The sequence below is a fragment of the Sminthopsis crassicaudata genome, chromosome 1, assembly GCF_048593235.1.
Source record: "Sminthopsis crassicaudata isolate SCR6 chromosome 1, ASM4859323v1, whole genome shotgun sequence".
NCBI classification, from domain to species: Eukaryota; Metazoa; Chordata; class Mammalia; order Dasyuromorphia; family Dasyuridae; genus Sminthopsis; species Sminthopsis crassicaudata.
This window is the reverse complement of record NC_133617.1, coordinates 283,080,277-283,107,630: the sequence shown is the minus strand read 5'-3', so window position 1 is coordinate 283,107,630 and position 27,354 is coordinate 283,080,277.

The window sequence follows — 27,354 nt, the reverse complement described above, 5'->3', positions numbered from 1 at the left end:
TTTCTGTACAAATAATACTAATGCAAACAAGATTAGAAGGGAAGTAACAAATTGGGAAAATATTTTTAAAAACAAAGGTTCTGACAAAGGTCTCATTTCCAAAATATATAGAGAACTGACCCTAATTTATAAGAAACCGAACCATTCTCCAATTGATAAATGGTCAAAGGATATGAACAGACAATTCTCAGAGGAAGAAATTGAAACTATATCCACTCACATGAAAGAGTGTTCCAAATCACTACTGATCAGAGAAATGCAAATTAAGACCACTCTGAGATACCACTACACACCTGTCAGATTGGCTAAGATGACAGGAACAAATAATGACAAATGTTGGAGGGGATGTGGGGAAATTGGGACACTAATACATTGCTGGTGGAGTTGTGAAAGAATCCAGCCATTCTGGAGAGCAATCTGGAATTATGCCCAAAAAGTTATCAAACTGTGCATACCCTTTGACCCCAGCCAGCGCTACTACTGGGATTATATCCCAAAGAAATACTAAAGAGTGGAAAGAGACATATATGTGCCAAAATGTTTGTGGCAGCTCTTTTTGTTGTAGCTAGAAACTGGAAGATGAATGGATGTCCATCAGTTGGAGAATGGTTGGGTAAATTGTGGTATATGAAGGTTATGGAATATTATTGCTCGGTAAGAAATGACCAGCAGGAGGAATACAGAGAGGCCCTGGAGAGACCTTAAACCAACTGATGCTGAGTGAAATGAGCAGAACCAGAAGATCACTGTACACTTCAACAACAATACTGTATGAGGATGTATTCTGATGGAAGTGGAAATCTTCAACATAAAGAAGATCCAACTCACTTCCAGTTGATCAATGATGGACAGAGGTAGCTACACCCAGAGAAGAAACACTGGGAAGTGAATGTAAATTGTTAGCACTAATATCTGTCTGTCCAGGTTGCATGTACCTTCGGATTCTAATGTTTATTGTGCAACAAGAAAATGATATTCGCACACATGTATTGTACCTAGACTATATTGTAACACATGTAAAATGTATGGTATTGCCTGTCGTCGGGGGGAGGGAATAGAGGGGAGGGGGGTAATTTGGAAAAATGAATACAAGGGATAATATTATAAAATATATATATATATATATAATAAAAAATAAATAAAAAATAAATAAAAAATAAAAAATTAAAAAATTAAAAAAAAAAAAAAAAAAAAAGTTGAGCAAAGTAGCTCTTAACTATTGTTCTAATTTCCTCTTCATTAGTGGTGAGTCCACCCTTTTCATTTTCAAGACTAACAATTTGCTTTTTCTCTTTCCTTTTTTTAATCAGGTTGATTTAGGGTTTGTCTATTTTGTTGGTTTTTTCATAGAACCAACTCTTAGTTTTATTAATTAATTCAATAGTTTTTTTACTTTCAATTTTATTAATCTCACCTTTTATTTTTAGAATTTCAAGTTTTGTGTTTGTTTGGGGGTTTTTAATTTGTTCCTTTTCTAGCAATTTTAGTTGTAAGCCCAATTTGTTGGCCCTCTCTTTCTCTATTTTATACAAGTAGGCCTGTAGAGATATAAAACTTCCCCTTATTACTGCTTTGGCTGTATCCCACACATTTTGGTATGATGTCTCATTATTGTCATTTTCTTGGGTGAAGTTATTAATTATGTCTATGATTTGCTGTTTTACCCAATCATTCTTTAGTATAAGATTATTTAGTTTCCAATTATTTTTGGTCTATTTTCCCCTGGCTTTTTATTAAATGTAATTTTGATTGCATTGTGGTCTGAAAAGGATGCAATTTACTATTTCTGCCTTACTGCATTTGATTTTGAGGTTTTTATGCCCTAGTATATGATCAATTTTTGTATAGGTTCCATGAACTGCTGAGAAGAAAGTATACTCCTTTCTGTCTCCATTTAGCTTTCGCCAAAGATCTATCATATCAAACTTTTCTAGTATTCTATTTACCTCTTTGACTTCTTTCTTATTTATTTTGTGGTTTGATTTATCTAATTCTGAGAGTGCAAGGTTGAGATCTCCCACTATTATAGTTTTGCTATCTATTTCTTCTTGCAGCTCTCTTAATTTCTCTTTTAAGAATTTAGATGCTGCACCCACTTGGTGCATATATGTTTAATATTGATACTGCTTCATTATTGATGCTACCCCTTTAGCAGGATATAATGCCCTTCCCTTATCTCTTTTAATTAGATCAATTTTTGTTTTTGCTGGATCTGAGATGAGGATGGCTTCTCCTGCTTTTTTGGTTTTGCCTGAAGCATAATAGATTCTGCTCCACCCTTTTACTTTTAGTTTGAATGTATCACCCTGTTTCAGGTGTGTTTCCTGTAAACAACATATAGTAGGATTCTGACTTTTAATAGAGTCTGCTAACTGCTTCCTCTTTATGAGGCAGTTTGCCCCATTCACATTTATGGTTAGAAGGACTAATTCTATCTTGCTTGCCATCCTGTTAACCCCTGCTTATGCTTTTCTCCTTTCCTTCCCTCTTACCCCCCTACCCAGTATTAAACTTGTGAACACCACTTGCTTTTCACAGCCCTCCCTTTTTAGGATCCCTCCCCCACCTTAAAGATCCTCCCCTTATTTTACCTCTTTTCCTCACAATTTCTGTATTCCCTTCCCCTTAGCTTACTCCTTCCCTTTCACTTTTCAATGAAGTGGAAGAAGTTTCACCATAAATCGAATATGTCTATTGACACACACTATGTTCATCTCCCTCCTTTCTTTCTCTCAGATATAATAGGTTACCTTTGCCTCTTCATGAGATGTAGTACCACCACTTTAGACTTTTTTATGATATAATTTCCTTTCCACCTCTAATTTCTAAGACAAATTGTACATATGTTCTTTACATATTTTTTTGGCAGAAGTATAGTTCTCAAGATTTCTTTTTACCTTTTTAGAAATGTCTTGAGTTCTGTATTTGAAGATCAAACATTTTATGTAGGTCTGGTTTTTTCATCAAGAATAGATGGAATTCATTTATTTCGTTAAATGTCCATCTTCTTCCCTGGAAAACGATGCTCATTCTTGCTGGGTAAGTTATTCTTGGCTGCATAGCAAGTTCCTTAGCTTTTCGGAATATCATATTCCAGGCCCTTTGTTCTTTTAATGTAGATGCTGCTAGATCCTGGGTTATCCTTATTGTGGCTCCTCCATATCTGAATTGATTTTTTCTAGCAGCTTCCAATATTTTTTCCTTTGTCTGATGGTTCTTGAACTTGGCCACTATATTTCTTGGCGTTTTGATTTTAGGGTCCCTTTCAGTAGGTGATCAATGAATTTTTTCAATGTCTATTTTACCCTCTGTTTCCAAAACATCTGGGCAGTTCCCTTTGATAATTTCCTCGAAAATAGTGTCCAAGCTCTTTTTTTCCTCACATTTTTCAGGGAGTCCGATTATTCTCAAATTGTCTCTCCTGGATCTGTTTTCCAGGTCTGTAGTCTTTCTAATAAGGTACTTAACATTCTTTTCAATTGTTTCCTTTCTCTGGTTTTGCTTGACTACCTCTTGGTTTCTCCTTGAGTCATTCATTTCTACTTGTTCGAGTCTAATTTTCAATGATGTATTTTCTTCACTCACTTTTTTATATCTTTTTGTAATTGTCCAATTGTGTTTTTAAGTGAGTTTTTTTCTTCTATGGAATTTTTTTCCATTTTATTTTTTAGAGAGCTGATTTCTTTATCCAACTCATTAATCCTGTTTTCCTTGGAATTGTTTATCTTTTCCAGGTCACTAATCCTGTTTTCCTTGGAGTTGTTTAGATTTTCCAATTCACTAATCCTGTTTTCCTTGGAGTTGTTTGCCTTTTCTAATATACTAATTTTATTTCTCAATGATTTAATCTCTTTATCCACTCTGGATAACTTCTCCAGGCTCTCTTTCCAAGCTTCCCTTTCCTTTTCCCATTTCTCTTCTAGCTCTCTTGTGAGAGCCTTTTTGATTTCCTCTATGAGATTCTTTTGTATTGAGGAGCAGCTCATATCCCCCTTAGGAGATTCCTCTGGGGACAGTCTGTTTTTAGTCTCCTCAGTATTTGAAGTCTGCTCTCTCTCCATACAGAAGTTGTCAATGGTTAGAGCCCTTTTGAATTTTTTGTTCATTTTGTCAGAGCGGGAATGGAAGAAAACAAATTGACAAGAGAAACAATGAGTCTGTTTTGGGGGGGATGGGGCTGTATGGTGTTAATGGGCTTCCTCTACAGACTGGGGGTAGGGCAACAGAGAGCCACTAACAGGAAAGTGATGGCTGTGCCGAGTCTGCACTCTGAGGCTCTTAGAATGAGCTGAGTCAGTCCAGGTGGGGGTTGGGGGTGGCTGGTTCTGAGAGACGCTAGCTTTCCGGGGTTTTAATCTTCACCTCCGGTGTTTACACCCTCTCTGCTGCTCCTGGCTTGCTGCCAAGACTGAACATCCACACTGGGGTAAAAGCCTTTTCACAGAAACGGCAGAGATCGTACCCCTCCCCCTCTGGTCTGAGCTGAGTGAGCTGTCTGTCTCGCTCTGGCTGCCTGCCCTCAGTCTGTGCCCAATCTGTTCGACCCTCCCCTGAGCAAATACAGACCTTCTCTGGCGAATTTCAAGGATGTCTTCTCTTGGTGATTATTTGTGGGTTTCTTTTCCGGTCAAGCATTAAACTCTGAGGCTTGTCATGAAGTAACTCCTGAGAGAAAACATGGAGCTCAAGCAGCTGTCTGCCTCCACGCCGCCATCTTACAATTTGCTCTCCACAATTCTTTTAACTGTGGTTAGAAAACAGCCTATTAGAGTAGGTTCATAGATACAAATACATATAAGTAAAATTACATCAAATGTTATGAGTATAATTTTATGGCTAATGGCACTGAATGTTCCTTGTGCTCTCTTAATCCAATCAGCAGTTGTTTGGGCAGTCTGGTCAAGTTCTAGATTTCCATGTCATTCTTTAATTAACATATCAGTAAGATCTTTTGATCAGTAAGAATATTGAAGGTCTTCAATATTCAATGTAACATTTAAATTTCCTCATAATCCATTAAGATGATTTCTAATTTTATCCCATTCTCATTCTGCAGAATGAGAATTGTATTCCTTGTTAGTTGTATTCCTTATTAATCATACAGAAACTAGCGAGTCTTTCTCATCAATTCTCAGTATTTCTACTTCTTGTTCTGTGTTAAGGATATCCTTCCTTAATTGATTTATAGCTTCATATAATTCATTATTAATTTTGTTCTGTATAGCAAACCCTTTAGAGATGTTCAAAGTAAGTTCATGCAAATAATTAGCTTGATCCACCTGATTTTGAGCAATGGTTATAGACATAGCATTTGAGGCAGTGGAACCTGAAATAGAAATTAATGCAATTATACCAAAAATCCATGAAATACATCTTTTCTTCCTGATTTTGCTGAGCAAATGTTCAGTGTTCTCCAAGAAATGGTCTGCTCGAGTATGATACCAATTTTCACTTTGCATAGGTAACGTATTAAGTGAAGGGTTCATGATACACACAATACTAGAATTAATCTTACTTTATATGCGTTCAAAAACCTTGCATTCCTTGCAAGTAACATTATAAATTTCTATCTTTGCTATTGTCACGTGGACAATTTCTCATCACATGAAAGCATAATCATTCCCCAAACATGCCTTCACAGTAGCATTATATGATGCATTCTTATTTTTATTCTGATAATATTCTTCTATAGGAGTGAAGGTAATATGATTTTCCAAACCTGATCATTATCCTTTTGATTATTTACCTACCAATGTGGTTTGAGGTAACTCCCATTTACAAGAGTAATTATGCCAGGATACATAAGTCTGATTCCAATTTGTGTGACAAAGTCTCTGCTATGTTCTGAAGCACAGAAAAGGAATATCAACTTATTCAGAATCCCATAAGTCCTGATCCAGACAGGGTGACATATGGATTCCCCAATTGGAAGTTGTTTCACAGTTCTGTCCCAATATACCCAAAACAGCAGTTGTTATATTGAGGAAATGTTGTATGCTTTGTGGCACTACAGACTTAAAGTCCTTTTTTATGCAATTGGAGGGTTGCAACATTCCTACTAGCCAAAAGTCTGTAAAATAGGTCATATTTGTGACAAAAATGAATAAGTTGTATCAGACTACAGCTGTCAAAGCTAGCATTTGTATTAACACATAGAAGAGGATCTTTAGTAATTTCAGTAAAATTAAATTAAATTATTGAATTTGTTGATTTCCCTCCATGCTCATTAATAACAAATTCCTTAACTTAATATTGAGATCCATTACCAAACAACAGAATTTCAGGAATGTATTCTCCCCATCCAATTATTTTCACCCATGGTGGGCCTTGTATAATACCCCAGAAAGTTTTGGTTTTTACTTCTCCCAATTGAAGCTATGCCACCACTAGGGTCAATTGCATGAGCCATGCCACTAGATTCCCCTTGCAGATAGTTGGTCTCTGCAAACCTTTTCTTTTATCTTCATGCTCTGGATCAATTTGGACATGGTAACTAATTTTTTCCAGGATTTATGTGTCTTCTTCATCTGTGGAAATACAAAGAAAACCTCAACTCCAAATTATTACCTTATCAGGGCCCCTCCATGTCCCATTTACATCCTTCCACATTATATATTGTGACAGGAGGACAAGCAGTAGAGCTGGCCCCTTAACCTTTTCTGTTTCTCTTTATTTGAGGAAAAATGATGTAGTGAAGAAAAAAAATAAGTCAACTGGGGTGTGGGATATGTTATTCAATGTGAGATAATTAATGGTATATAGTGCTTTAGCAAGTCTGTTCTTAGGGAACTTCTCCCTTTTGTTTATCAAGAATAACTTTCAAAGTTCTATTCTTATGCGCTACTTTTTCTGGTTTTGATAAGCAAAATTTTATAATGTTATAAAGAGAGGGTATCAGAAAATACTGCTTAAGGGCCTTTTTCTTTGCTTGCTTTGTATAAAGTTTCTCTGATCACTTCAGATTCACTGATATTGATTTGGAGGCCACTGGGGAACCAAGGCGTATTTTTGCAAACATTCTGTAAAAAATGCTTTATTTTCCTTATTTTCCTTAGCCCCCACTCCCTTTTTAAACATGATTAACTATAAAAATTTAAGATCTTTCCCTTCATTCTTCAACCCTTTAACTATTTGCCCTCCTATTGTTTCCATTAGCTTCAAAAAATGAAAGTAAACATGAGCCTCCTATGAGCTGCTTTACTGAAGCTTTCCCCTTACGTTAACTTAGGCCTGATGTCCTCCAGCTACTCAGGGGGTACTAACCAGTACCTTCCATCTTGTTAACTTCCAGATCATCTTCCATACTGGTTCACATCAGGTCTCTGCTTCCCTTGTAGAATGCTTGATGTGATCAGTGCCTGACAGAATCAGAGCCAGGTAGAGCCCCTCTTTGGGCACCATTAGTTGTGACCAGCACAACATAAATGGGCTAGTGGCAGTTGAAAATAAAGAGACAGGGTTGCTGATAAGTCAATAGAGCCATTTATTAAGAGAAATCATGCTGCTTATATACCTTAAAACCATAGGTTATTATGAATGGCATTGTTCTGTGACCAACCCTTGTTTCTGCTTTCTATGACCTACTTCTCTGAAGCATGTTGTTAGTTTCTAGGGACTCAATCTTATATAAAGTTCACAATGCCCCAATAACTGTGCTAGGACCTTTTGTTTTCTCATGATTTCAAGCTTAAATGCACCCTTTATTAATCTTAGGAAGAGGGAAATACCCCAGTTACTAAAGTTCCTAGCTTCCTAGGAGTTCTCTACAAATATAATATTAACAAAGAGATTGCAGCAATTTATCATCAGGATAATACACTGTGACCAACTGGGATTTTTATTAGGAATTCAGGGTTGGTTTACTATCAGGAAAACTTTCAACATAACTATAACAATAACAAAAGTAAGAGAAATCATATGATTATCTTAATAGATGTAGAAAAAGCTTTGGACAAAATACAGCCCCCTTTCCTATTAAAACACTAGAGAACATAGGAATAGATGGAGTTTTCCTTAAAAATTAGCAAAATACAGCAGCTAGAGATAGAAAGAGCAATTCTATTTAAAATAACTGAAGACAATATAAAATATTTGGCAGTTTACTGGCCAAGACAAGCCCAGTAACTATATAAACACAATTATAAAACACTTTTCATACAAATAAAGTGAGATATAAAAAATTAGAAAAATATCAATTGCTCGAGTAGACTAAGCTAATATAATAAAATATAATATATAGAACATATATATGCATGTATAATATATAATAATAAAACTATATTATAAAGTGGCAATAATCCATTAATAAGAAATCAAATAGTGAATCAGTGGAATAGGTTTGATAAATAAGATTTAATTAATAAAAATTAATTAATAAATAACTCCCAATTTGACAAAAATGTCAGGGAAAACTGGAAAATAGTAAAGCAGAAATTAGGCATAGACCAACATCTCATATCCTATACCAAGATAAGGTCAAAATGAACTCATGATTTAGACACATAGGATACTGTTTATCTGTTAGATCTTTGGAGAAGGGGTATTTATGATCAAACAAGAAATAGAGAACAAAATGAAAGGCAAAATAAATAATTTTGATTACATTAAATTTTAAAAGTTTTTTTTTCTTTTTTTTTTTTACAAAACAAAACCAATGCACACAAGATTAGATAGGAAGCAGAAAGCTGGACAACAACTTTTACAACCAGTGTTTATTAATAAAGGTCTTATTTCTCAAATATATAGAGAACTGAGTCAAATTTGTGTGAAAATACAAATCATTCCCCTACTGATAGTCAAAAGATATGAACAAGCAATTTTCAGATGAAGAAAATAAGCTCCCTAATAGTCATATAAAAAATGCACTATATCACTATTGATTAGAGAAATGCAAATTAAAATAACTCTGAGGCACCACCACATGCCTATTAGATTGGTTCTGAAGACAAAAGGGGAAATGATAAATGTTGGAGGAGATGTGGGAAAACTGAGACACTATTGCGATGTTTGTGGAGCTTTGAATTGTTCCAATTATTCTGGAGAGTAAAACTGTCCCACTTATTCTGAGAGTAAATTGGAACTATGCCCAAAGAGATATCAAACTGTGCATATCCTTTGATCCAGTAATGCCAGTACCAAATCTGTATCCCAAAGAGATCATTAAAAAGGGAAAATGAACCACATGTGCAAAAATATTTGCAACAGCTCTTTTTGTGGTGGCAAAGAATTGAAAATTGAGTGGATCCTATCAATTGGGGAATGGCTGAATAAGTTTTGGCACATGGATGTAATGAAATACTGTTATTGTATAATAAATTGTGAATAGATGGATTTCAGAAAAACCTGGACTTACATGAACTGATATTGAGTGAAGTAAGCAGAACAAGGAGAACATTGTAATGATCAATTATAATAGACTTAGCTCTCTAAACAATGCAGTGATCCAAGACAATTTCAATAGATTCCAGAAGTTGAAATGTTGGGTTTAGCAAACAGTAGATTACGATGGTAATTGTGATGAAAATACTATCCATATGCAAAGAAAGAATTATGGAGGCTGAATGCAGATCAAATAATGCTATTTTCACTTTTTTTTCTTTCTTGTGTTTTTTCCTTTTTTGTTCTGATTCTTCTTTCACAACATAACTAACAGGGAAATATGTTTAAAATGACTGAACATACACAATCTATATTAGATTGCTTGCTGTCTTGGAGAGAAGAGAAAAGGAAGGGAGAGAGAAAAAGTTTGAAACTGTAAGTTTTACAGAAATTAATGTTGAAAACTATCCCTAGAAATGACCAGCAGGATGAATACAGAGAGGTTTGGAGAGACTTACATGAACTGATGCTGAGTGAACTGAGCAGAACCAGGAGATCATTATACACTTCAACAACGATACTGTATTAAGATGTATTCTGATTGAAGTGGGTATCAACGTAAAGAAGATCTAATTCACTTCCAGTTGATCAGTGATGGACAGAAACAACTACACCCAGAGAAGGGACACTGGGAAGTGAATGTAAATTGTTAGCACTACTGTCTATCTATCTGGGTTACTTATACCTTTGGAATCTAATACTTAATGTGCAACAAGAAAATTGGATTTACACACATATATTGTATCTAGTTTATACTCTAACACATGTAAAATATATGGGATTGCCTGTCATCAAGGGGAGGGAGTAGAGGGAGGAAGGGGAAAATTTGGAAAAATGAATACAAGGGATAATGTTGTAAAAAAAAAAAATTACTCATGCATATGTACTGCCAAAAAATTTATAATTATAAAATTAATTTTAAAAAAAGAAAACTATCCCTATATATAATTGACATATATATATATATATGTATGTGTGTGTGTGTATATATATATATATATATATATATATATATATATATATATATATACACATATATATATATAAAACTAACTTTAAAACCAGCTCTCTATATGTTATAATTGTCAACTATAAGGGAAGAAAACATATTACTTATATAGTCAGATCTCAAATATTTAGATTTTTTCAATTTTTTCCATTTGAAATATAGTCTCCTTATACTTACTCTATTTCTATTTCTCTCCTCTGTCTCTCCCTATCTTTCTCTTTGTCTCTGTCTGTCTCTGTTTTTCTCTTTTTCTTTTCTCCATGAACCCTTGTTCATTGTTGAGTAATAACAATAGTGCCAAAATCTCTATTTGATTTATGTTCCATTTTACTTCATTTTCTAAGTACATCATCTGTGATAGAAGAAAATTAGACTGGTGACATTGCTTGAAATGGGAAGGTCATGGCCCTACTTAATGACTGCTTTTCTCAGAATGGAAAATCAAGGGAACTTAGAGGGAAACAAAATTTTATCAAGGAAAAAAATACTGGTTTGGCTAGTGGTGAGAAGGCATTGCGCAGATCCAAGTTACTATCGAAAAATCAAGAGATTGTTTTGTCAATGGAGGCCTCATATCATTGGCACAAATTCTAGTATGAACCTTCAGTGGAATCACTTACCACTCATGCTTTTAGAAAAATTATATGCATTGATTTAAATTATTTATGAAAGGTGTTTGGTGTATGTATTTGGCCTTTGCAAAGATCTGAGATTTTTATGTAATCATTAAAAAAAGTATTCCAGAAGTCTGGTAGGTATTTGGACTTCCTAATCATTTTATGGTATGTGTTTATCTGGTAAATTTTATTTTCTAAATGAACAAATGGTTCATTAAAAACCAATCAAAAGACCAGCCCTTAAAAGTGAATCTTCTTCTCGCCAAACCTAAATTCATTAGTGTTTCCAAACCAGGTCATTACAGCTTGGGAATATATTCTTCTTTCTTTTTTTTTTTCTTTTAAATAATTTGTTCCATATGTTTGCTACCTCCCATATTAAAATGTTTTCCCAATCTATTTTTCTTTCTGCTCCTGGTTATTCGATTTTTTCCTTCATTACCTAAGTTCTAAAGTATCACATTATCTAAGCATATTCATTTTATTAACCTCTTTTAACCTTTTTAAACATCCAAGTACAATAAAATTGATTTATCTATAGCATCTTTTAAAATGTTAACACTTAGAGTCCTTAGAATTTCACAATCTATCAAACTAAAAGACTTAGTCTACCTTTTCTATAAAATGGACCAAAATTGATATCATCATAGATAACCCATTTATTAGCAGGCTACATAGTCAAACACCAGAAGAAATTATATAATGAAACAAACATAAAGGAATATTATACTTTGGTAAGACTACCAATAGTACCAATAATGAAGTAAATATAATTGAATCGAATTGAATATGAATACTATCAATAACACTATAATATTGTATGAAAAGGGGTGGAGAATACCTTGACAATAGCCATTCAAATTAAGTTTAAAAAAGGATGTTGTCCTTAATATCTAAAAGATAAGAAGCTTCAAAAAGATCCAGTATCTTTACAGCATTAGAAGATCTGGGTTCAAATCCATACCTTTAATATTATTTGGGGAAGTCCAAATATCTGCCTAGCCTTGGAAGGAAACCACATAGTTCTAAATAAAGAGCTCTAACCTTGGGGTTGTTATTCTTCTTTAGCAATAATTTCCAAGGTTAACTGGCCAGGAAAAAATGTCTGGAAAGTAGATTTCTTTTCTTCTTGATCTCAATACTACTTCTGACAAAAACAGTATAGAATACCTGTTCTGGATCCTAGAAATATTACCTAGCCCTTTGTCCCACTGGTCTCTTTATCATGGCCACAATCACATGTGGTTGTCCTCAAGTCAGACTGACCTTCCACATGATCTGGAGCAGTCAGAAATAAAAATAAACCAGATACTCTTTGGAATCTAGGTTTACCAGGCAATTGGCAACTGGCACATTGTCAAAGATGCTGTCATTCAAGGTAAAAAGATGGAGGGAGGAGGGATGGATAGCAACTCCTTGCTTGGATTCCCAGATGTTGCTGCTTCCCACAGTTAAAAATCTCTCCTTCTATTCACATTTAGAAGGTGAGAGGAGGTTACTAAAATGTTCACAGAGACAGGAAAATCTAGAAGAATTTGTTTCAGGTGGATCAGAATCAAATAGCACTTCCACTAGAGAGGAAAGAAGAGAAGGGAAAACAAGCAGGGGTGGAAGGATGGAAGGACCAGAAAGTTGTTGCCCTTTGATAGGAGCATAGCATATTTAGTGACATTCTTGGTCTTACAAAGGGAAAGTATTCCTGATAAAAGTCTAGTTTGGGGAAAATGAACATTTGATAAATCATTACAATTGTTTTTTTTGTTTGATTTTTTTTAAATAAAGGACTTTTTCAAAAGAAAAAAAAACCATCATGTATTAAAATATTCTGTCTGGAAATTTAGTGTAGGCTATGAACCTCATCTCAAAATAATGCTTTTATATAATTAAGGAAAATTTGAAATTTCAGTTAGAATCTAGTGAAAACAATGATGTAAGTTTTTTCTCCATTCAAACACACTCTAAAATCTATCCACAAACCCTTTGAAGGTCCATGAATCCCTTCATACAATAGAAAAACACATAGGATTTCACATTCTGTTACCACACCACTCTGAAAATGTAACTTTGGATTTTTTTAAATCTTAGTTTCCATGTGTTTAAAATGGAAATACTGAACTAAATGGCTAAAATAAAATGCTTTCTAAGATGCCTTTCTAAGATCCTCAATCTAATGGTCCTAAGATTGCCCTAGGTAATGAGGCTTTTTGTAATGAATATAAAAACAAGTATAATAACAAACTTGCTGCTCTTAAGAGGTTTGTATTATAATGAAGAGACCAGAAGGAATAGAAAAGAATCAGAACCTCACTAGTGCAGAACAGTTTGGGTCCTTTTAGGTGATATAGATCACATACTCCTTAGACTTGGGAGTGAGGGGTGGAGACACCTTCACCTTATTTGGTGAAGATTTGCTACTAGAGACAAGGATGAAAATGAATTCCAAACTCTGAAACCTAGAATCCTGGCTACTTAGCTCTTAACTCAACCTTTCCTTACTATCTTTTAGGTGGTTTCTAAGTCCAAATCACATAAAGGGGGTGAGGAAATAGAAAATAGGATTCAGTAGTACTTGGTACCATCTCATAACATCCACTAGGCTAATAGTTGTGATCTTTGGCTAGAGAGTTGAATCTCCATCTTGAAGACATGTTCTAGGTGGCCTGAAGCATGCCAAATTAGATCTCACAGCCAGGCTTAGGCCATGGCCTGTCATGACAAGGAGCATAATGTGACATTGAATGAATACAATTATCTTGCTTTTTTGTAGAACTTTCTACTCATAAGGTACCATGCATGGCCTTTGGAATTTGTTGTTATAGTGGTCACTAATTACTTTTTCCACTTGTACTCAGCCAAGTGCTTCATGACACTAGGAAAGTTATTTCACTGCCCATCACTCCTTGTTTACAAGTTTATGAGATTGGATAGGATGATCTCCAAGAGGGATACTTCAGTCTCTGATAATCTGTGGTTCTAAGAAGCATGGAAAAGGAAAGAGATACCTGTAATATTCTAGTTAGCTTTCTGGAGGTCTTGGGACCAGCCTTCGTTTCAGCAGAGTTATCACCACTAGAATAGCCAGGGATAAAGTCCAAATTCTTTATTATCTCCTTCTCAGTCTGTCTCCTTCACCTGGGACGTGGCTAGCTTTCTGGAGGGCTTTCAGATGGGACTTGGTCTCAGTGGAGAAATGAAGGAGGATAGGCCAGCCACCACAATGGTGGAAGATGGAATGTCTTGAAGTCTTCCTCTGGTTGAGTTTGTCCCCAGTTTATATACTCTATTACAATTACATCATTATAGTATACTGAGTATATGCAGGTCCATTATCTGTTTTTATTGCTTGTTGCACACCCATAATTGCAAATGCTTGTATGAGGAACTCAGTGACCACTCGACCTGTCTCTTTTGCTGCTGGTATTGCAAAAGTGAATCCTGAAAAGGTGTCTACTACAACATGGATAAAAGACAGATGACTGTGCAATCTGCACCTGTGTCTACCAATCCTTCTATGCCATTTTTATAGATAATGAGCATAGGATAGTCAGCTGTAATAGCTGCAGTCTAGAATATTCCTAGATTTTGTTGATTGGAGTCAAAATCTGGGCAACTATCACCAGATAGCCTATTAGGAGTCTGTATCAGTAAACCTGATGATACTTCTCCTGGTTGATAAGTCACACATTGTCTACCTATATTAGTGACTGGGATATTATTTACACATTCCCCAGTTTCCCACATCAGTGTATGGCTAAACACTGCTTTGTAAGTACTCTCAGCAGGTGAAATGGCCAAGCCTACTGTCCCTGGAGGCAAAGGATCCATAGGATGGACAGGGACAAATTTCACCTCTCCAAGGGATATCTCAGTAGTCCCAGGTACATTCAAGTCTATTTTCCCTAATTACAATCCCTTTCTCCCATCTGATTGCTTTTTGGCTAATTGATAATGTCTGAATATTGAACTTCTAAAGACTCTCTGTGTGTAACCTCTGTTGCCATCATGTCCCACCTATTTTTGTCTGGTGGTCCTGGAGCTGGGCCTCGCTCCCTGTTTCCCTGAGTCAATCTATATTCTAAAGCCCAATGGAAGCCTTTGTTGCATTTTGGACATGGGGTTTTAGGTTTTGTTCTCCCACCCTGTTTTCTCAGTCCGTCTCTATGTCAACATTGAGCTTTCAAATGTCCTACTTTACTACATTGAAAGCATCAACGAGTCTCTCTGGAAGTCCATTGCCACAAGGGACCCTGTCTTCCCATGTTCTGCATCATAGTCTGGGTATAAAAGGCATTTGTGCCCACTGTGGCACAGCATCTTATGATCTCCTCTAAAGGAGAATCCTTATGTAGTCCTAGTATTACTCTTCTACAAACTTCATTAACATTTTCTCTAGCAAGTTGTTTTATCATTATTGCTGTTGCTGCATATTCACCAATAGTTCATATGACAGCTGTCTGCAGATGCCCCATGAAATCAGCAAAGGGTTTATTTGGACTTTGCTCTATTTTCGTGAAGGCTTCCCCTCTATCTTGTTTTCCTGGGGGGAGCCTCATGCTTTGATAGCAATTGTAGCAATTTGCACAAATGTTATTAAAGGGTAATTAATCTGTGCTAAAGCATCTACATAGTGACCTATACCTGCTAGTTGATCAAAGGTGATTTGTGTATTAACTCCAGTTTGCCTATTTCATCAGACAATGCAATGGCCTCTCAGTCAAAGAGGTCAGAGAACAGCAACTGCTTTTCAGCCTCCTTGTATAATCCTCTCACACAAGGAGATCCATTCTGCATGTCTGGGTTGGCTCTTCAGCAGTCACTGTCAGGTGGCTCCCGTGTATTCAACAGCTCCTGTGTATTCCAACAGATACTTTTCAATAAACTAATAGTAAAGAAACAGCCAACACTTTTCCTTCACTGAATCCAACTCAATAACTATTTAATAAATACTTAAAATATGCAAGACACCATACTAATCAGTGGGAATACAAATTTAAAACTAAAAAATCCCTGCCTTCGAGGAGTGTGTGTGTGTGTGTGTGTGTGTGTGTGTGTGTGTGTGTATATATATATATATATATATACACACACACATCACTAAGGGTGCATGGTAAGATCAACTTTCATATACTTTCACATAAAAATAAATAAGGATAAAGGTAACTTTAAAAGGAAATGAAAGCTAATATTTAAAAAGGAATAGATTTCTATAGGAGGTGGTACAAAGAAAGAGAAAGAGGAGAAAAGGGAGAGGGGGAAAGAGAGAGAGAGAGAGAGAGGCAGAGAGAAAGAGAGAGAGAGGCAGAGAGAAAGAAAGAAGGAGAAGAAGAAAGAGACAGAGAAAAAGAGAAAAACACACATACAGAGAGAAAGAGAGGGAGAAATACACACACATACACAGACGAAAAAAGAGAGAAAGAGAGAGAGTAAGGGGTGGGGGGAGAGAGAGAGAGATTGGGGAAAAGAAATGAGTGGAGTTTCTTTGATGTTTGTTTGGGGACTGAAGGAAGACTAGGCATTAAATAACTGCGGTTGTGCAGGGAAGGTGTTTTAAGGATTGCCTTAAAATAAGAGGAGTGCTAGCATCAAATTAGTACTACATATCAACTCCAGAGCTAATTACATGTTTACAGTTTCTATAACTGCAGTACTTTACTTTTTTCTGAGGACTGGTCTTCTTGTTTTTACTATCATAATGTTTCTCATTCTTTCCTCTGACATTGCCACTACCCTGATATTATAATTTATCATCAAACATCTGAACTGCTTCAATTCTTCTAGTTAGTCTCCATGCTATATGTTGCTCTTTACTCCATTCAATCCTTTACTTAAATTCATCTTCCAAAATTTCAGTCAATTCTAGGGATTCCCTATTGGCTCTACATTCAAATATATTCTGGAACTGAAAGCTCTTTATAACCTGACCCCTTCCTACCTTTCCAATCTTCTAACACCTTATATTCCACGGTATATTACATGATCCAGTGGCCCTGACTTCTTTGTTTTTTTCATATTGAATATTATAACTATAGTCTGACTCAGTGTTAAGGATTCAGTCAATATATCCAGGTAAGAAATGAGATCTCTGAGCTAGGTTTTCTCATTACACATTATATGGTGAGCTCCTTGTTAGCAGAGAATATCTTTTCATTTTCTCTGTATCCTTGGTGCTTAGCATAGATGCTAGCACAAAGTAGAGGCTTAATAAATGCTAGATGATTGACAGGTTAACATTTGAGTTATTATAACTTAGACTGAGATTAGGGTTCATAGCATCCTTTTGTCTTTCTGGATAGAACTAAAGGATACTAACTGGTAAACCAAAAAAGGTTAGCAATCATCTTTTCTATGGAACATTCAGGTTTACGTCCTCATGTAAGATAAAGATTTATCATACTCATTTAGAGAGAAGAAAACTGAGGTTCCAAGAGATTAATTGTCTTACTTATGGCTACACAGATAATCAGTATGAGATTTTGAATCTGAACCTTGGTCTCCCAACTACAACTCTAATTCTTTTGTTACTATGTCATGAAACTTAGAAACTTTGACTCTATAGAATTTCTTTACCTCATAAGAATTTCAATATCTTTATTGCATTTTTACTGCACAAAATTCTGTTCTTACATCTTGTTGAGATTGGGAAGGGATCCCAAAAGATTGGGGGTCACAGACCAGTGTCATGAGGCATCTTAGAATAATTTTTCAGGCTTGAACACATATCCAAGTCATGGGGGAAAGTTTACTGTAATTGTAATACCAATTGAAGTGGGCAAAATTTAACAAAGGACCCAAAAGAAAAGAGAGAGATTTATAAGACAAAGTTGATCAGAGCTTCATGTTACTTATTTGCTAATTTTATGGCTTACAAATAGGTTTAAGTGTTGTCTATTCACTATTGTCTCAAGAACTGGGTTATCACTGACCAACAGATTAATTATCTGACCATCAATAATGTTTGTTGGACTATTCTAAAGATAGAAGAGTTTGAAATCATTGGCAGACAGATTATTGAAACAATAGCATTCTAAAGTCAGATGGCTTCAGGATCACTAATATATTTTCCCCAAAATCTAAGGGAAGAAATATTACTATATTCCTTGACCAGAGGATTTTTATAATCAAATGATGGTCAGATTGCCAGAACAATAGCACTCTAAGGTTGGAGAGGGGACCTAGGGATCACAGATTCCAAAGCCAGAAGATTTTAGAATCATTGACAGAATAGAATAGAATAGAAGCACATCAAGGTCAGAGGAACCTTCCTAATGCTGTCTCCCTTAGAAGCTATACTTCTTTATTTTCATGTTGGAAGTGGTCATGGAACTTGAAATTCTATGCCAGCAGACTATTTGATCTAGCAAGTTCCTCCAGGTTGAAAAGATATCAGTGCTCCTAGTACCTGAATGTGTCCTAATTATTGAAAGGCTGATCACTTGAAGACTGAAGGTAGTAAAATACTCAGCCACAAATCCTAAAACAAACATTTGGACTCAACACAATGCTGATGTGCCTCATGAGGAAGTAAAAAGTGGTACTGAACAAATAAAGAAAGGGAAAGCAGCTGGACTAGAACAATTCTTAAACTTTTTATGCTATGGATTCCTGTAGTTGTTTTGTAAAGTATTTAGATCTCTTGGAATAATGTTGTTAAATAATTTAAGGAAGTTAACTCTCTGAATTGAGAAACAAAAAGAATAAGACAAAACACTTCCAGGAGTAGAGGGACAATGGCAACATTATGCCCTGTATAGCACTTCACTAAGTCTGAGAGGAAAAGCATACTATCCAGCTGAGGCTAGTTCTGACCACCCAACAATCATTTGGAGCAGAGACCTATACCTATAATCTGTGAATTAATCAGAATGGAAGAAAACTGAGACATTGAGATCTAACCTCCAAAGAAGCCATTATTGTAGGGATAGAGTCAGAAAGTGTATATTAAAAAAATCAGGGGGAAAATTGATTGAAATTATGAAAGATCTCTGGAAGAACACAATTTAAAGGCTTTGGATAAGGGGAGATAAATCAACAGGGAACATATTCACAGTGAAAGGCAATATGGCCTCCAGAACTAGTAAGTGAGTTCATACATCTATGAATAAAAACTATAAAATACAGCAAAATAATCCAACACTTGAAGAGATAGAGAACCCTGTGGAATATGTGGTTTCTGAGTAATTTGATGGGGGTTGAGGTCCCTTTAAGCCAGGATCTTTTGATTCACAAATCCTGGTCTCCCAGCCCCCACGGGATCTGACTAACTTGAGTTTCCTAACACCCACAGTTTAAACCCATTGAATTCTATTCAATGTTGACGGAGCCTGGGACTCCACCCACCTTCAAGATCACCAAGAGCCCCCAATATAAAAGGGGCTACTTTTGAGTCCACGTTTGCAGAAGTCCTAAGCATGGCATCCTTATGTAGGTTATGCCAAGGGTTTCTGCCCACCAGACCTAATCTGGTGCCCTTTTATCTCTACCCTCAACTTTCCTAACTAAACCTTACTTCCAAATCCCTACAATAAACCCTTTTTATCAATGTAGGTTTTTGGGCCTGTAAATTCATTTACAGGGGACTCTGCGCTGTCAGGGGACTATCCTTGTGCTGACCCAAGAGGAGTTCTCCCATTCCCTAACTCTCATCAAATTAAAAAAAAGAAATAAGAACCATGAGAGCAGAATGACCTACCCAAAAATAACAGACAAAATAGAAAAATTGATATCTACAATAGCAAGTCTTTCCAAAGAAATAAAAGAAAAAATAATAGATTGAAAATACAAATATACAGCTATGAAAATAATCTAAAGGAAGAGAAGAAAAATCAGTAACATTAAAAGAAGATATATCCAATGTGCAGACAAAACATAATGCTCTCAAAAATAGACTGCAAAAAGACAAAGCAGAAAAAAGCAACAGGACAAAAATCACAAGTCTAATAATGAAAGAAATGATAGAAAAGAACTCCATAGTGCTTCTTAACATTAAAAAATGAAGTACCAATTGAAAGAATTCTTCACAGAAGAAAAACTTTAAAGCTGCAAACTCCAAGACACATGGTGTTTAATATAACAACCTAATTCGGATACAATTTAATAACCTGATTCAGCAAGCAATCAGAAGAAAGGCTTCCAAATACAAAGGAAAAGGAACTTGAATAATATATGACTTCTATATCCACTAGAAATGTAGGAAGGAATGAAAAAATGTATTTCAAAGAGCAGTGGAGTTCAGGAAACAGCCCAGGATTTTCTGTTCTACACATGAGCATAATCATAAATGAAGATAAACACTAGTGAGGCCTTTGAAAATATTTTATGAAATAAAAACAGAAACAAAGAGATTACTTGCTTCTCAAACACTGTAAACAAAAGAAATTTAGGAGTGAATAAAGGTATAGCCAAGGCTAGCAATAGTAAAAAGTGACAGTAGAGATACCAGTCAAGAGACTTCTTTCTGAATATACACAATGAGAAACAAATGAAGATAGAAGTCTGTAGAGGTAACAGTGAAGGGAAAAGCATGGGCAATTATGGGCAAAACCTAACAACATCCTACCTATAGATGAATCAATGTTTTCTGGATTTTTTTTTTGTAAGGTTGCATTATAACATGAGAGGGAACATAAAAGAAAGGGGACAAAAGGATAGAGAGGGATGTGCAATGTGCCAGGATCAAATCAATGAAGGAAAAAGATGCCTGTGTTCTCAGAAAGAGAACCTACAGGAGAATGGGTGGGGAGAAAGGGGAAATAAATCAAAAGGGAGAAGGGTAAAAAGTATTACTTTGATGGTGAGAGGGAGTTCAAAAAATGAAGGACAAACAACTTACGTGAGTAGGAGAAGGAGCTGTCCCACTAGGGGCACAGTGGGAACTGGCCAGTTGGGAAACAATTCTTTTTTTTTTTTTTTCTTCCTTTTCTTCCCTTCCCTCTTTCCACCTAAGGTATCATATCCTCATCTGCAGGTACTCTTCCCAAATGAATGTAAATTTTGATCCCGCAATCTCACCAGTTATCTTGGGATTTAAGGTATCTAGAACCAAGTCTTAACAACTCCCAGCCATGTCCTATTTGGTTATTGTTTGGTCACTGATTGTCTCAGAGTAAATATAAATAGCAATTGTTTCTGTTTTGGCCAGAAACTCTGAGAGTCTTTGTCTCCCAGATTGATTTTTTTTTTTTTTTTTTTTTTTGACTAGATAAAAGAGACCATTCTCTGCCTCATTTCTTACTGAGACTTAATCCCTGATTGGGTATTGCCTCAGGCAAACTGAGATCTGTTAATAAAAGGCCAGTTCTCCCACTGAATCTGTATCTTGTCACTGGACCCAGATAGCTCTGGAGGATAAAGTGAGAATGGTGACTTTACATAACCCTCCCTTACTTAAATTCAATTCCCTTGTATGTCATAGCATCACCATCCTAATGTCATATGAGGTTCTCTTCAAGAATGAAGGTCAAACAACAGAAACTATCTAGAGGAGAAAGTTGAGGTTGGATATCTTGGAAACTTTGCTTACATGGGGAATAAAGATAAAAAAGAGAGAGAATTTAATTATAAGGATCATGAATCTAAGAATAAAGTTGTAGAGTAGAAAGAAATAGAATCAATAATTAAGCCAAATGAGAGAAATCCTTTTTGAAAAGGGGTATACAATTTTTTAAATTAATATACAGAACTAGTTGAAGGAGAGAAGAGGGCCTCTACTTGATGAGAGAGGAAAATAGGAGAGGAAAAATTATATAACAATAACCTGAAGGAAAAGAAATAAAGAATGAAAAGGAGATGATCAGGTATGAAGTAAAGAGAGACAGAGATAACCTTTAAAAGATTAAGGCAAAGTAATTAAAGGAGCATAATATTACATTTAGAATTGGGGCAGGCGGAATTATAACTTGAAATAAACCCAATGTTAGAGATTTAGAGAGAAAATATAAACAAAACTCTTATAATATTAAATGTGAATGAAACAGTTTTTTAAAAAAGAAATAGAATGATAGACTAAATAGAAAACAAAACTTTACAATCAGTTGCTTAAAAAAATTAAAAAACAAACAGGCAAAGTAAAGAAAAATATGTATTATGCATCATGTAAATCCAAAAAAGTAAAAAACAGACATGGTGTCCGATAAAGCAAACACAAACATTCAAAAAATAAAAGAGGAAAAAAATAAGGAAACTTATTATGCTGAAAGGATTATAGACAACAAAACATTATCAGTAACAAATTTGTATACTGCAAACTCCTTCACATCTTCACAAATTAATTATCTGACCTATAAGACATAGAAAGTAAGTAACCCTATGGTGACAGAAGACTTCAATATCACTCTCTCAGATTTGATTAAGTATAACAGAAAGATAAAAGGAACCAAACAAATTTCTGGAGAAACTAGAGATAAAAGACATGATTTATCTAAATTGGACAACTAAAGAATACTGTTATTTCTCAGTACCAAATAGAATTTTTGCAAAATATCGGTTGTATATTAAACCAGAAAAATGAACAAACAAATTGCAAACAAATAAAAAAGACAGAAATGATAAATACATCTTTTATAAACCAAAACATAATAAAAATAGAAATTGTTTCATTAACCACAAACAAAAGATAAAGACACAAATGAAGACTTAACAGTGAAATCTTAAATAGTGAATGGGTCAACTAATAAGCCATATAAATGAAAACCATGTTTTCCGAGTTATAGCAAAAACAGTTCTGGGACAGAGGAGAATCATATACGTACAAAAATTTATTACTTAAATATATGAAAAAATAAAAGCAATGCTGAGACAAAAAAATAAAAAAGAAAAAAATATGGCACTTTAAGTCAAAAGCTTTCTGTCAAACTTTAATAGGCCCTCTGGATGTCAACTTCTTTTTCATAAGAAATAACTTAATTAGACTTGTTACATATATTCATAGCTGCATATGTCATCTAAAACATAATGAAAGATAATTTATATCAAAAGTATTTTTAAATAATACAATTTCTTGGTTTTCTTCTTATGGCTTGAGTCTAATTGAATAAAGCAACCTATGTACTTGCCAAACATCACTGAGAAAAATATTACAAGAGTTCATTAATAGTGGCATTTTGTGCCATAAAGGTGTGGTGTTTGTTCTATTCTTCACAAGGACTCCACTTCCTAAGCTTTCATAAATAATAATAATTTATAAAATAATAATTTTGAAGGTAATATATGGAACACATACATACATAAAATTTTGAAAGTTAAATTGTGGATCTATTCAAGATTTCTCATAAATAAACCCACAAAAAGATTTGATAATTGAATTATGTATTGCAAAAGCATCAAAACCAAAGATTATTTTTGAAAAATTAATTAGGTCAGGACAGAATAGCACAAATACTCAGATATTAACAAAAATGGAGAATATTTATTAGAGAAAGCTGAAACAAAAATTATTACTTGAAAAAAACATTAAATATTCTTTCTGAGCTTTGACAATTCCCGCTCCTATTTCCAAAACCTATTCACAGAATTTGGAGAGCATTAAACCTCAAGGGAGTAAATGGCCTTTTCAGCTCAGTCAGAGATACACTTTTACTTTCAACTAATCTTGCCAAAGAAGCTCTTTTCAATGTGTCATGTGGAGAAGGCATAACTCCATGACTCAGACTGAATAGACCAAGTTCCAAGTCAGATGGCACAATGAGTATGACAAAATGACCCCAATAGTAGAGAGTCGTGGGAATCAGACAGAAAGGATAAGATTAGAAGATCAGCAAGTATAGAATTCCAGTAAATTATTGCAAGGGGGATAGTAGGTATGAGGTCATAAGCAGAAGGTGGAACAAACCCAAGGAGAATTCTAAGAACCTAAAGAAAGTAATAAAGTTGAAAAAGAAAGTAGGGAACAGATTTTGGGCAATGTGATACTGCTTCTTTAGTATCTGAGTTCCCTTGGAATCTAAAAAGGAAGTTGCAGTAATCAAAACAGGAAGTGATTAAACTTGAATTAGAAATCCAGTTTAAAAATTTCTGCTGCTTGATCAAAGGTGAATTTTCAGGAAGTAAACTGATATGATTAAAGCAGCTTTCTTAAGCCAGTTCACTGGAGACCTCATACAACATTTGAGTTGAAAGTCTAATAAAAACCATTATTGACTTTCCTATCATTAGATGGAAGTAGAATATTATAAAGGTAAGTTTTGTTTTTCCACTTATTTGCAAACCCATTATTTGCCCTTTCGGTAATTATTTATACTCTGAACCATTAGATCTTTGAAGCAAATAAAAGACTTTTTTTTCATGAAGGTAGATCTTCAAAAAGAAAATAAGTAGTTTCCAATGATCCATGGAATGATGAGAACCCATAGACATTAGTAGGTTTAAGAAAACCAGTTACAGTGTGGCTCCAGGACTATGAGATGAGGTTTGGTGGAGGGAATTTGAAATGATTATAAGAAGTTCTTGTAGATATAACAGTCAAAAAGACATTACCAAAAAAATACTCTTGAGGGAAAAGGAGGGAATAAGCATTTATGTAGTACTTACTATGAAACAGTCACTCTGTTAAATGCGTTTTGCAAATATTTCATCTGTTCTTCACAATCAACCTCAAAGGTAAATCCTGTTATTATACCCATTTAACAATTGAGACAAGCAGAGGTGAAATTATTTTCCCATGGTCACACAGCTAATAACTGCCTTACTAGTGTCTTCACCTATCCACTGTACCCCCTAGTTAATTGTATGGGCAATGATATCCAAGATAGAAAACTTTAGGATGATAATATTCTGACAGTGCTTTCTATATTTATTCAGAAAGTGTCAAACAATAAGATTCATCTTTGAGAACTAGGACTAAAATTACCTGAATGGTTACTTGCTAGAGTTCTTGTTAAAGGATAATGTGCATCTCATGAAGAATGCAGAGATTATTTACCAAGACATTTTTCTGATCTTCTCCAAAGAAATGTCATCTGAAAATGAAAGGAGAAAAGACAGTTTGACATAAAACCAAACACAATGAAGAAAAACAAGAATGATATACTAAAATAGAAATGAAGAATGTGTTAGATGATACACAATGGAAAATTACTAGGAAGAAGGATTGGGAAATATCACTTGTGACCTCAAGTGTCTACATGCTAACAGACAGAGTTTAGGCAGTAAAATTAAGAGATTTTAATACCAGGAGCTAAATGTGTTTCATAGATTTTTAAGATTGGCACAGTGGGACTAATGATAGTACTATGACTACAGAAATATATACTGAGCTCAAAAGAAATGGATCTCATAGTAGGATTATTGTACCTGTCCTTTTTGTCAAAAACGTTTATAACCCTAAGAAAATCTATGAAATTGAGAGAAGTACAATGAACAGCATTTGGTTAAGGAGACAAGGGCAGAGATCCAGGAACTCCTGACACTATCTGGGATTTCCCCCATCTAGCTTTTGTGTGACTTTTCTGGGTTAGTACTCTAGGATGAAATACAAGAAAATTATCTTCATTGTTCCCAAAACAAAAAAAGATCTCTGATATGAGGGATGTTTACTTCTAAATACCTTAACTGTATCACTCCCTAATTTGAATATTCTTTTTTTTCTTTAACCCTGATAATTTCACTCTTATAGTTTTTTCTAAGTTCATTTACCACACCTTCTACTTGAAGCCCATATTGATCACAATTATTAGTAGTTCTCATTCCCCAACTTGCCTCATATTTATTTTATTTATGCCTTGAATATACTTGCTTTATATTTATTTTTATGTGTATATGTCTTCTAATTAATGTAAGCTCCTTAAGTATAAGAATAATTTTATTTTGGTATTCCCAATAAGTGGCATATAATGATTTAAAATGTTCATTGATTCATTCATTCATCTGAAGTATGTAATATACAGAGATAATGAGAGAAAGAAGGAAATAGGTACTAAAAATGGATACTAAAATACTGGGGCCAATGGCAGAAGGAATAGGAGGACAGCTACTAATTAAGAATGAAAATTGTAAAATTTTGAATGCAAGCCCAACGACTTCAGAAACCCTCCCTTATCTTTTTCATCTACTCTCCTAATCTTATTCCATACATTCTTTTAGAAGTTTCTCATCTACCCTATCCTCTGGTTTTCTCACCTCTCTAGAAGTTCAGAAGACTTCTAAATCTCTTCTGATGTATATCTTGTAAGACTAAGGTTCCAACATTACCAGCTCTCCACCACCACTTGCTTTCTCTGGATTAGTTCTTCCTTTTATCCCCACTTTTATGGGATAATTCCTTCTTTTTACCTTTTCCTACCTAATTTTATCTTTATAATCACTTCCTTATACACAATTTATCCACATTTCTTTCAAACTGTGTTTTCACTACTAGTGAAAATAAACTAGTTTTCAAACTAAAAGTTTTATAACACTAATTATAATAATTATTAATAACATTTTCATATAGCATGAGCAGTCTGACTTTAATCAATGCCTTATAATTAATTAGTTTTTAATGATTTCTTTATATTTCTTCTAGATCTTTGGTCTTGAATTTTCTATTGAGTTCTGTCTTTTTGTCACAAATACCCAAAGTCTTTCAGTTCATCAAATATGTTTTTCCCCCATTCAGGACAATACACAAATTGCTATATAAATTATTCTTGAATGCCACCCCAGGTCCTTTATTCTTTGAAATATAATGTTACAAGACTTGTGATCTTTTACGGTAGAAGCTGTTAAGTTTTATGAAATCTTGATTGTTTTTCCACATATTTAAATTATGTGGGGGGGGTTGCTATTGTTGCTTGCTATATATCTTCTTAGAGTGGCCTTACCACTAAATGATGAATTTTTTAGTCATTTTATGACCTATACAAAATACAAAAAATTAAAAAAATATAAAAATGACCTAACAACTATCTCTTCATTCCTATCTATGTGGTTCCCTACTATTTTTGTAAGTAGTACTGGTGATTTGTTCTTGCAGTTTGTTGTATTGTTCTGTTATGTAGTAATATTAGTAGGACAGAAAGTAGGACATGAATACTAAGAATCAAATATTTCTAAATAGTTAAAATGTAGCTACTCTGAAAATAAGATTCTTACCCAGATCTTGACAACAGGAAAAACTGATCATATAAGTATAATATCGATTTTGAAATTTTCATTATAAATAAAATCGAAAGAAAAAAGGAAATTATAACTAAATAGAAAGATGGCTGACAAGTTCTCTACAGAGTGATAAAGTGGTTGCTTGTCAGCATTCAAATGAAATGATAAATCATATCTCAAGACACATATTCATCTTATCTTGAATCACTTATTGTAAGCATTTGCCCACCCACTACTCAAAAAAATCATGAAAAATGCCAACATACATCGATGAGTAAG